The sequence below is a fragment of the Schistocerca nitens genome, chromosome 6 (assembly GCF_023898315.1).
Source record: "Schistocerca nitens isolate TAMUIC-IGC-003100 chromosome 6, iqSchNite1.1, whole genome shotgun sequence".
In the NCBI taxonomy this organism is placed as follows: domain Eukaryota; kingdom Metazoa; phylum Arthropoda; class Insecta; order Orthoptera; family Acrididae; genus Schistocerca; species Schistocerca nitens.
In genome coordinates, this window is record NC_064619.1 from 393,068,242 (window position 1) to 393,080,617 (window position 12,376).

Consider the following 12,376-nt stretch of genomic DNA (forward strand, 5'->3'; position numbering starts at 1 on the left):
GTAAGGTTAGTATTGCCTCATGTGTTCCAACATTTCTACGGAATCCAAATTGATCTTCCCCGAGGTCCGCTTCTACCAGTTTTTCCATTCGTCTTTAAAGAATTCGCGTTAGTATTTTGCAGCTGTGACTTATTAAACTGATAGTTCGGTAATTTTGACATCTGTCAATACCTGCTTTCTTTGGGATTGGAATATTATATTCTTCTTGAAGTCTGTGGGTATTTCGCCTGTCTCATACATCTTGCTCACCAGATGGTAGAGTTTTTTCATGACTGGCTCTCCCAAGGCCATCAGTAGTTCTAATGGAATGTTGTCTACTCCCGGGGCCTTGTTTCGACTCAGGTCTTTCAGTGCTCTGTCAAACTCTTCACGCAGTATCTTATCTCCCATTTCATCTTCATCTACATCCTCTTCCATTTCCATAATATTGTCCTCAAGTACCTCGCCCTTGTATAAACCCTCTATATACTTCTTCCACCTTTATGCCTTCCCTTCTTTGCTTAGAACTGGGTTGCCATCTGAGCTCTTGATATTCATACAAGTGGTTCTCTTCTCTCCAAAGGTCTCTTTAATTTTCCTGTAGGCAATATCTATCTTACCCCTAGTGAGACAAGCCTCTACATCCTTACATTTGTCCTCTAGCCATCCCTCCTTAGCCATTTTGCACTTCCTGTCGATCTCATTTTTGAGACGTTTGTATTCCTTTTTGCCTGCTTCATTTACTGCATTTTTATATTTTCTCCTTTCATCAATTAAATTCAATATTTCTTCTGTTACCCAAGGATTTCTATTAGCCCTTATTACGTTATCTGCTATGTATTCACACACATCACATGCTGGTAACAGTTCCACAAGTAACATGAAAAAGCACTATCTTTTTACATAAATTGTTTTATTGTAGTTCTGGTTTTGTATTTGAATTTTACCAACAATATAGCATATGATAACTCAAAATATACTCTTGTGGCTTAGCACTTTCTTCTGTCAACTGCATGGAAATGCCAGCAGTAGAGAGATCTCACCTTGTGGACAATGTTGCCAGCTCTCAGTATGGCTTTTATTTAAACTTGATTTGTTGTTTCATATAAGCAAATATGTTCACAAAATCAAGTAGACAAGTTTAACAACATTTATACCATGAACAGTGATGTATTTTTACTGAATTTGTCTTCCAATCAAGATTTTTCTGTTAGTTATGGTAAATATGTGACATACAAGACTGAATGAGATGTTTGAATCCCATCTTCAAACAAGTAAATAAATGTGGAGTAGTCATTGTTAATCTGCGTTATTCTTTAAAAATTTTCAGTGTATTCAAAAAATTAAGCTGTATTTCAATAATAAGTAGGAAATTTTCTGCACTTTATTCTGCTGCAAATTTACATTTTATTACTTGTCATGTCTCCACAGGAATTGTTCCCGTAGATCTGAGGGTTCTTTTTGTACAGTAATCTCAGTACTTTATTTCCATTTATCACTTGGCTGTATTATACTGTCATTTTTCCCCTCTATGCATGTGGTATCCTTCTTCCCAGTTCCATGTTACGTGGTGTTCCTCTCACCATTGTTTTAGAATGCCCACATGTCTCTTGACTTGCAATTTTTAAAAATAATTTGAACCATGCTACTGATGTTTCAATGATTTCCAATCGCTTGTTATAGTGCTTGCCTTGTGGCATTTCCAGTCATGCCTATGAAGTGGATCATAGTATCTATTAACATTCAAGCAACCACCACAATGGATGCTTGTTTTAAGCAGCTACATGAGTTAACAACAGTTGTTACTCTCTCCAATTACCTCTAATGATGATATTGATTTAACACTTTGACTACCGCACACATAGTGATGGATGTTTCACCACCATACCATGCCATGGCATCAAATATACAGCTCTGCTGTGGTTACTGCCAGCCCTATGGCAGTCAACATGTTAAATAAGTTTGAAAAGAGGGCACTGTGTACCGTAAAATTTATAAATAATGAGATCTAACAATTTTCTCCTTTAGCCATGCATGCTTTTTTTCCTACTGACTCAGTCTTCAAATACAGCAGTCACTGGCCATGTTTCCAGGAATCAGAGGCAAGATGACGCATTACTCCACAAATACCAATAATGAGAAATAGTATTACAGCAGTCAAAGCAGTGCGCCCCCTTGTATAGAAATGTCTACAGTTTGGATATAATGGTTTAAATCTTACCTTCCATCCAACCTCATTGTCAATACTGTGTTGTAGTTTCCTCTTTTGTAGCAGAAAGCCATATTGCACTGTTTCATTCTATAGCTAAATTCAAAAGCTTTATAATTTACGTTGGTGTGTGTCATTAGCTCACACTGTGCTAATATTCATTAGTTTGCTTCTTATTTCCTTTTTTCAGACTGGAAGTAAGTTTTATTTATTTAGTTCTGTGGTTCGTTAGTGGGTTCTTAATGGATAGAAGTGCATGGTTGTCCAAGTCTGCTTTCACCTACATCTGTTTTTTTATAATCAATGATTGCATTTTACTAAGTCATAAGATCTGGCTTAAAATTTCTCCATAACTCTCTTTTACAGAAATACACATCTAACTTTTAAAACTTCCTTAGAGATTTGTAATTTTTTCTTGTGCACTTAAATGAATTTTTAGTAAATATCATGTTCTGCTTACTAATGGCCTGAGAATAACCCTCTTCAATGGTTTCCTTATTATATAACACAAAAACTATACATATGTAGAAATTCAACAAGATGATTTTTCAATGATAACTTAGTTCTCTACTATGTCAGTTGTATTGTGGCCTGAAATCCATCTTCAGCATTACAGATCAGATGTTTATTCTGTTTAGAACAGTGCTAGAACTTAAACATTAAATTCCTATAAATCCTTGCCACATCGCTAAAGAAGACATGCAGTACAGCATCATATTTCTCACAATTCAGTTGTCAGTGAAGCATTTAGGAAACTGTACTGATGTATTATTTCAGTGAAAACAAATACTCTCCTGTTGTTTCATATGGTGCTACAAATCACAGGAACATGAGCAAGTATCGCAAAAAATTTGGTATTAGGAATTTAGAACCGCAAAACAGAAGAGTAATTGAGATCCATGAAGTAATTGGCTTACAGAGTTGCCTTCCCAGTGCTCAGTACGCTAGGGTAATCAAGGTCTCAGACACTCCTTTATCTGTAATAATAATGACATTTGCCATAAGTAATTTCTGTAGGTGAAAGACAAACTACTAATGATTGTATTTTTTAATTGTGTATTAAAGCCAAAGATAGATACAAAATAAAAGTGAATATAAGTACCGTTGTTAATTCAAAACTAATCCTTTTGTACATTACGGAGAACGAATAAAATTTTTTTTATCCGTTGTGGATTTTGTCCTGTTCTTACACATATTTTCCTTCACTCCCTCCCCTAAAATCCTCCCCTCCTTTCAGCATCAAAATTACTACAATTGGACATTAATTTAACAAATATTGGAATTTTAAGGGAATGGGGATTTCCAGCAGTGGCCTAATTGAGAGCATTTTCCTGAGGTGATTTAGGAAAACGATGGAAAACTTAAATTAGGCTATCTAGTCAGTGATTTGAATGTGCACTGTTTACAGCAAGGGGTAAGTATGAAGAGGAGGTTGTTACATAGGACACTTTTTTTGTCACAACAATAAAAGACTCAGTTCAAACTGATTAATCATATCAAGCGATACTTTTAACAGGTTTGACTTGATTGTAGGACAGTTACGTCCAAATTTTGTTTCCCATGCTTTCTTAATTTGCTGTGCTGTTAATGTAAGTTCTCGAGTAATGTTATAATTTTATAGCCACACTAACATTCAAGTAATGCTATTCTTTTTCTACAAAACATTTTCTATTTTCTCTAATTTTTTCCTTAAAAGTTAAATGTTAGAACCATGAATACGTTAATAAGGAACATTTTTGAACAACAAACAGTATAGAGAAAAGTTGCTGCTCACCATATAGCAGAAAAGCTGACTCGCAGATAGGCACAACAAAGAGACTCTCACAATTATAGCTTTTGGCCATTAAGGCCTTCATCATTAACACACACACACACGACCGCAGTCTCAGGCAACTGAAACCACACTGCGAGAAGAAGCACCAGAGCATGATGGGAATGGCGACTGGGTGGGAGTAAGGAGGAGGCTGTGGCAGGGAAGAGGAGGGATAGTATGGTGGAGGTGGCAGACAGTGAAGTGCTGCAGGTTAGAGGGAGGAGGCGGGGGGAGTTGTAGAAAAGGAGAGAAATAACAAGAATGGGTGTGGTGGTAGAATGATGGCTGTGTAGGTGTGGAATGGGAACAGGGAAGGGGCAGGATGAGTGAGGACAGTGACTACTGAAGGCTGAGGCCAAGAGAGTTACGGGAACGTAGGATGTATAGGTGAAAAGGATCCATATGGCACAGACTGTGAAGCAGTCATTGAAATGAAGGATGTCATGTTTGGCAATGTGTTCTGCAACAGGGTGGTCCACTTTGTTTCTTGGCCACAGTTTGTCAGTGGCCATTCATATGGACAGGCAGCTTATTGGTTGTCATACTCACATAGAATGCAGCACAGTGGTTGCAGCTTAGCTTGTAGACCACTGGTGGTGGTGGGAGGATGTATGGGACAGGTCTTGCATCTAGGTCTATTACAGGGGTATGAGCAGGATTGGGAGCAGGGGTTCTGTAAGGATGGATGAGTATATTGTGTAGGTTCGGTGGATGGCGGAATACCGCAGTGGGCAGGATAGTGGGCAGAACATTTATCATCACAGGGCATGATGAGAGCTAATGGATACCCTGACAGAGAATGTAATTCTGTTGCTCCAGTCCCGGGTGGTACCGAGTTGCGAAAGGAATGCTCTTCTGTGGCCAGACAGTGGGACTTTGGGAGGTGGTGGGAGACTGGAAAGATAAAGCATGGGAGAATTGTTTTTGTATAAGGTTGGGAGGATGATAAGGGTCAGTGAAGGCTTCAGTGAGACCCTCGGTATATTTCAAGAGGGACTGCTCGTCACTGCAGATCCGACGACTATGGGTGGCTAGGCTGTACAGAAGGGACTACTTGAAATGGAACAGGTGTCAGCTATTGAAGTGGAGGTATTGCTGGTGGCTAGTAGGTTTGATATGGACAGAGGTACTGATGTGGCCTTCTCTGAGGTGGAGGTCAACATCTAGGAAGGTGGCTTGTCAGGTGAAGCAATTGGGGGAGAAGTTGTTGAGGTTCTGGAGGAATGTGGATAGGGTGTCCTCACCTTTGATCCAGATAGCAACGGTGTCAGCAGTAAATCTGAATCAGGTGAGAGGTTTATGATTCTGGGTTTTTAGGAAGTATTCCTCTAGATGGCCCATGAATAGGTTGGCATAGGACGGTGCCATGCAGGTGCCCATAGCCATACCCTGGATTTGTTTGTAGGTAATGCCTTCAAAGGAGAAGTAACTGTGGGTGAGGATATAGTTGGTCATGGTGACTAGGAAGGAGGTTGTTGGTTTGAAATCCGTCGGGCACTGGGAAAGGTAATGTTAGTGTAAAAGGAGCTGGCATCAAGAGTGACGAGCAGGGCACCACGTGGTAAAGGGACAGGAACTGTGGAGAGTCGGTGGAGCAGAAATGATTTTTATCTTTTATATAGGAGGGCAAGTTCCGGGTAATAGGTTGAAGGTGTTGGTCTACGAGAGCAGAGATTCTCTCAGTGGGGGCACAGTAACCAGCTACAATGGGGCGTCCTGGATGGTTAGGTTTATGGACTGTAGGAAGCAGGAGTGTGGGGATCAGTAGGGGTGAGCAGAGAGATGGACTCCGGGGAAAAGTTCGGGGATGGGCTTACAGATTTGAGTATGACTGAAGATCGTGCTCGATTACTGGAATGGGGTCACTGTGGCAAGGTTTGTAGGTGGAAGTATCTGACAGCTGGCGGAGCCCTTCTGCCAGGTAATCCTTGTAGTTCAGAACAACAGTGGTGGAGCCTTTGTCCGCAATAGGATTATAAGGTCGGGATCGGTTTTTAAATGGTGGACTGCGGTTCTTTCTGCGGATGTTACGTTAGTATGCATGTTGGGGGAATTGGGGAATGATGGTGAGGCAAGGTGAAAGGTTATCTGGGGGCAGCTTGGGTGAATCATGGCTGGATGGAGGAGTGAACTGAGTTAGGCAAGGTTCAATATTGGTCTTTAGTTGAGTGATTAGTAGAGTTGGTGGCAAAAAAGTGTTTCCACTGTATGAACCGGGAGAAGCAGAGGAGGTCATTAACAAGTCCTGCATGATTGCAGGCAGACCTATGGAAAAGACTGATATTTCTGTGGGGCTAAGGCTTCTGGAGGAAAGGTTCATGACTGTGTTGCAGGTCTGTTTAGGTTCTGGATTCTGAGTGGTGGTGGGAGGGAGTTTGAGTGGGAGGGGGAGGTGGAGAAAGAGTAATAGGTCTGTGAGACAGGGTTTGTCAGATATGAGGGGACATGGGGGAGGTTTGGAGGTTTTTGTAGAGGTGGAGAGAGTGGTACTTCAAGGCAGGAGTAGGAAGTGAGCAGGATGGAGAGCTTTTTGAGATGGCATTGTGCATGTTGCTCAAGTTCCCAAAGGGCAAGAGTTTCAATGTGTGTTACGGGTTTCAGAAATGTGGGATTGCATAGCAGGAGAACCTTGCAGATGGAGAGAAGGTACTGCAAGGAGGTTTGAGTTTGGTTGATATGGTTTTGCAGGACTATGTGGGTGAGGGCTAAGGATTGGCGGAATCTGAACAGGTGGAGGTCATTGTGGAAGGAGGGGTGGCAGCCTTATATGGGTAATTTGGTAAGGCCATTAGGGGGGACTCCTTGAGCCAGGCAACAATGCAGGAACAGTGTGTGGGGCTGGGATCTGGCTAGGGATTAGGAAACTTTTCTGTACTGACACAGATGGAATGAGTAAGGATCCATGGTGGTGGAAAAATGCGAAAAATTATGTGTGAAAATTCACGAAAAGGATGAAATGGATGCAAAAGGGGGAAACAAAATGAAATCTGAGAGAGTCAACAATAGCGAAAGGCGAAAACTCACTAAAATTGGCGAGAAGTCACAAGGATCAAAGTAAAGAATAACTAATAAAAAATATATATTACTGTGGGTAGAAGGTCTGAGAGTGGATAGAAGTGAAGAAGGGGGATGGCAGATGTGACTGGATTGTGGAGTTAGTGTGAGTGAACTGGGGTGGAAAGGGGTTTGTAGGATGAGATACAAGATCACGTGGCACCAGGAAGGTGCGAGAGTTAACATGCAAAAATACAGGAAATGATGCAGGGAGAGTGATCAGTTTGAAAGTATAGGATGATTATATCGGCGGGAGTAATGTGGAACATTAAACTGCATCAACAATCAGCGTGGTCTTGTAGCCGTCTGTTGTATGCGGCCGAGACTGTTGATACAGTGTGGCTCGTAAGGAGTGTGTGCAGTGCGGTTTGTAAGACAACAAGAGAAACGCAGGGAAGGAGGACGGACATTGAGTATAAAGATACGGAAGAAAGTAGTAACAAAAGAAAACAGCAGTGGGTTAGGATCAAAGAAAAGCTGTCAGGCAAAAATCAGACAATGGAAAATTCAGGATGTAATGTAACAATATTATGAGAAGGAAAGTTGCTACTCACTCAATGATAGGCACAACAAAAAGACTCTCACAATCATAGCTTTCGGCCATTAAGACTGCTGCTCCCACCATCACAATGTCTTTTTATTTCTCTCCTTTTCCGCTACCTCCCCCCCCCCCCCCCCCAACCTCTCCCCTTCCCTCTGTCTAACCTGCAGCACTTCACTGTCTGCCACCCCACCATACTCTCCCTCCTCCTTACTCCCACCATGTACTGGTGCTGTGAGTTGCATTTGCACGCAACTTTCCTTATAATATTGTTACATTCTATCCTGAGTTTTCCATTGTTAAATTAGAGAGTATCATGTAGAGTGGAAAAAGATGTGTGTCACAATATTAACGGCAGTCACATCCCAGCTATGGGTTTTTATTACAGACAAAATGCAAAGAATTGAAAGATGTCATCAATCTGGTTTAAAATGGGGAACTCGCACAACAAAAGTACTGTACAAATACGAGGGCCGTTCAGAAAGTAACCTCCGGTTGATTTAAAAAAAATACACCAAGTTAAATAAAAATATTTTAATATATACATCTTACAACTACATCTTTGCACTATTTTTCTACATAGTCTCCATAGCGATTGAGGCACTTATCGTATCTCTTCACAAGCTTTGAAATTCCTTCTGCATAAAAATCACCCGTTTGTGCCTGGAGCCAGCCTGTGACCGCATCTTTGAGCTCTTCGTCATCAAACCGCTGTGACCCGAGCCAGAAATCTGTGGAAAACCAGTAGACAACTCCGACATTGAGAAACGTCGATTTTCACGAACTTTTGCATCAACTGTCTGAACGAGTTCGTCAGTCACCAATGATGGTCTACCACTCCTCTCTTCATCATGAACGTTTTCTCGTCCACTTTTAAATAAACGTACCCATTCACGGACAACTCCTTCACTCATAACTCTTGGTCCGTACACGGCACAAAGCTCACGATGAATAGCTGCTGCAGAATATCCTTACATTTGGCGGGGTCTTCTATTGCAGCACACATTTCAAACTGCCACAAAAACTAAACTAGCGCAGGTACGACGTTCACTCGACCACGGCTTGATGCCGACTGACCTGTTGAGTGCGTGAACGCACAGATGGCGTCGCTACTCCCCCCACAACCCGCACTGTGACCAATCGGAGGTTACTTTCTGAACCGCCCTCGTATATGATCTGTTGTGAAGTAAGTATCTGTGCTGGCCTTATTACATCAGCAATGTGGGATAATGTGTGGTGTATTTAACAGTTGCTTCTAATCAACAGTTCAAAAGTTGAATCAAAATTTTATCAAACTTCCTGGCAAATTAAAACTGTGTGCCGGACCGATACTCGAACTCGGGACCTTGCCTTTTGCGGGCAAGTGCTCTACGAACTGAGCTACCCAAACAAGGTCCCGAGTTCGAGTCTCGGTCCGGCACACAGTTTTAATCTGCCAGGAAGTTTCATATCAGCGCGCACTCCGCTGCAGAGTGAAAATCTCATTCTGGCAAAATTTTATCGGTAGACAATTATTCCCAACTTTTGTGAGCAGGTGCACCAAGGCAGTTATAACACATACACAACAGGGAACAAAGAGTGAAATAAGGCCCTCCTACCTTTTTTGTGACTTCTTTGAGACTTGGTCTAATGCCTTGTCACATCTCTTCCATGTGCTGGGTGCTTGCTTTTGTTCTGTGTATTTAACTGCAACTAGGAGAGTTGGAAGTATTTGTTTACACTGTTTACTTGTATGAGTAAAAACAGTAGTCTCACAGTAAGTGTGAAGCTGCTGAAGTGTTGGAAATAATATGATTTGCGTATCTTAAAGAGTGGTAAAAAAAAACATCTGTGTAGTACTGTACAATGAACACTATCTGTCGGGTTTAGAATAAAGAAGGGGTAGTGAGAGTGCACCAGCAGTGCTACAGTCAAATTCAATACAGGATTTTCAGCTCGGTTAGCCCACTTTTAACCACAATACTCTGCAGATCTCTTGAACAAAAAAAGTTTTGCCCAATTGGAAAAAAAATCACATTACATAATCTGAACTCAAACACAATAACCACTTCCATACCCACTAGTGTGGATTCTGGCAACTCAGGTGTGTGAAACTCAACTTGCACTTTTCTCACGACACCCTGAAAGCCACAGATCAAGCAGTGAAGGAGCTGCCATATTTCTTGACTTCCACAAAGCATTTGTGTCACTGCCACACCAATGCATATTAATGAAAGACAACCATATCAAATGAAATTTGCAACTGTTTCTAGGGAGGACACAGTATTTTATCATCTCTGATTGAAAGTCATCGATACAGGTAATAAATCCAGGAATATCCCAGGAAAGTGTGTTTGTATCCTTGCTACTCATGTTGCATATTAATGACTTTGTAAAACTGTTTCACAAGATGAAATAATGTAGTATCCTGTGATTACAATATTAATTAGTTGCAATTAAAATCAGTAAGCTCAGACAAATACCTGGGTATAACACTTTGTAGGGATAAGAAATGGAATCAGCACATAGGCTCAGTCAAGGTACCAGATTTTGATTTATTGTTAGGTTACTGGGAAAATGCAGTTGGTCTACAAAGGAGATTGCTTACAAAACACTGGGTGACAACTCCTGGAATATTCCTCAGGTGTGTTTGATCCATTTGCAGACTAGCAGCAGATACTGACATACAAAGAAGGGCATCATATAGTCACAGGTTGGTTTGACCCAAGAGAGGTGTCACAGAGTTGCCAAAAAACCTGATCTGATAGATTCCTGAAGATGGTCCAACTATACTGTGAAAGCCTAACTGAAATAAGTGTCAAGAGTGAGGAATCTAGGAACAGTTACCTATGTATCACTAACGTACCGACTGCAAAAACAAGATTAGATTCCCATACTCCACACAAATCGAATGTGAAGAAGCCCTCAAAGTGGTACAGTGGGAGGTATTCTTTGCCATTCACTTCACAATGGTTTGCAGAGTATAGATGTAGAACCTCGCTCCAGTGTAACGAAATGATAAACAAGATATATCACAGAATCTCTACAGCTGTTGACCACACTGCAGGCATGTTGATTGTGAACTGCTACAGCAGTCACCCACACTCAAGAAATGGAACAATTTTTGACTTGTGCGGCAGTCTATTGTTTTCAGGATAAAGCACTAAAGAGTAAACATTTGAGTGAGCTAGAATATCTTAAAAGTTAGGTGAAAGATCAGTTAAAGCAACTGTATCTTTTAGGCACTATCAGTTCCCCCCAAAAATTAAATTTCCAAGATCATTCAGTGAAAAGGGAGAGAACATTGAAAAAGAGGGCAATTGTTCCTGCTATGTGTATTTCCATAGATATTGGAAACAGAACAGAGCAGAGCAGCAACACAGCCCTCAGTTTGGTTTCTAAAATCTGCCAGCAACATAAAATGCAATTACTTATTCTTTGTGGGGCTCTTGAAGGAATGAATGAGAAGAACCATAGAGTTTTATTACTGTACTTGATTTGGCGTAAGAAGATCCCTAATAGCTAGCAGTCCTATTGCCAGCTTTCAGCTGTGAAGCACTAATGGCTGCAGGTGAGAACAACAGTCATCTATATAGCTGAGGCAACAATGAGGCTGTACCATGGAAATATTTACAAAAATCACACTACACAGTTGACCGAGTTGTCACGTGAAGCTGCTGTGCCCAATGCACTACAACTATCTGAGAGTGTCTTACGCCAACTCGACTGTGGTCTCCTGATTTTCTTGGGGTACGTAATTGACCACCAGTTGTAAATATTATCCAGCCAGTAAGAAAGGTGAAACTTCAAGGTATATGAGAAATTAAACAATCTAACACTAACTGAAGGGATTGCTTGAAGGAAAACAGGCAGAAAACAAGACTTTTTTTGGTGCTCCACACTTTTGCAATTTTAACTGTTGTAAACTCATGCTAGTGTTGTTCTTTGGCACACCACTGAAGAAGTTGGCACAACTAAGTAGATGTTGAATGTGCTAACCCTCAATTTAATAATAGTTTGTATGTTCATGTTAATTAGTGTGTTTATGAATGAGCAGCATGAACGAGTAGTTCCAAACACACAGCTACAAAGTGCTGTCTGCTGTACAGACTGTTTTCAAATGGCTCTGAGCACTATGGGACTTAACATCTGAGGTCATCAGTTCCCTAGAACTTAGAACTACTTAAACCTAACAAACCTAAGGACATCACACACATCCATGCCCGAGGCAGGATTTGAACCTGTGACCGTACCGGTCGCGCAGTTCCAGACTGTAGGGCCTAGAACCGCTCTGCCACTCCGGCCAGCAGACTGTTTTCTTTTTCATCTTTATGTTACTGCCTTCGAATTTTCCCAAACATAAAACATGCAATAACTGCAGATATGCTCTTTTGGTTTAGTATTTGCTTCAACTGACCCCTTTCAATTAGTGGTCAGTGAGGAAGGGAAAGGGGGGGGGGGATAATTTTTCCATGTCCTTGGAGAAGATCCATATAGCCCTGTAAACAAAACACACACTCACCACCTCTGCTCTTCACTGGAGTTACAGCCTATATCAACCATTTAATAAGATTGTGCACCTTTAAAACTGATTTGGTTGACACCAAACTCGACATTCCACCTAAACCAGAGTTTCAATAGTGACAAACCAACAATGACAAACCCACCAGTGAAGCAAGGAATGTACATTAAGCAAGTAGACAACTTCCACCCATTTTCTCTACCATCAGTTATTTAAACTTATAAAATCAATGTTTTTGAACAGAATCTCAGCAACTATCAATAAAAACACCAACCCAGA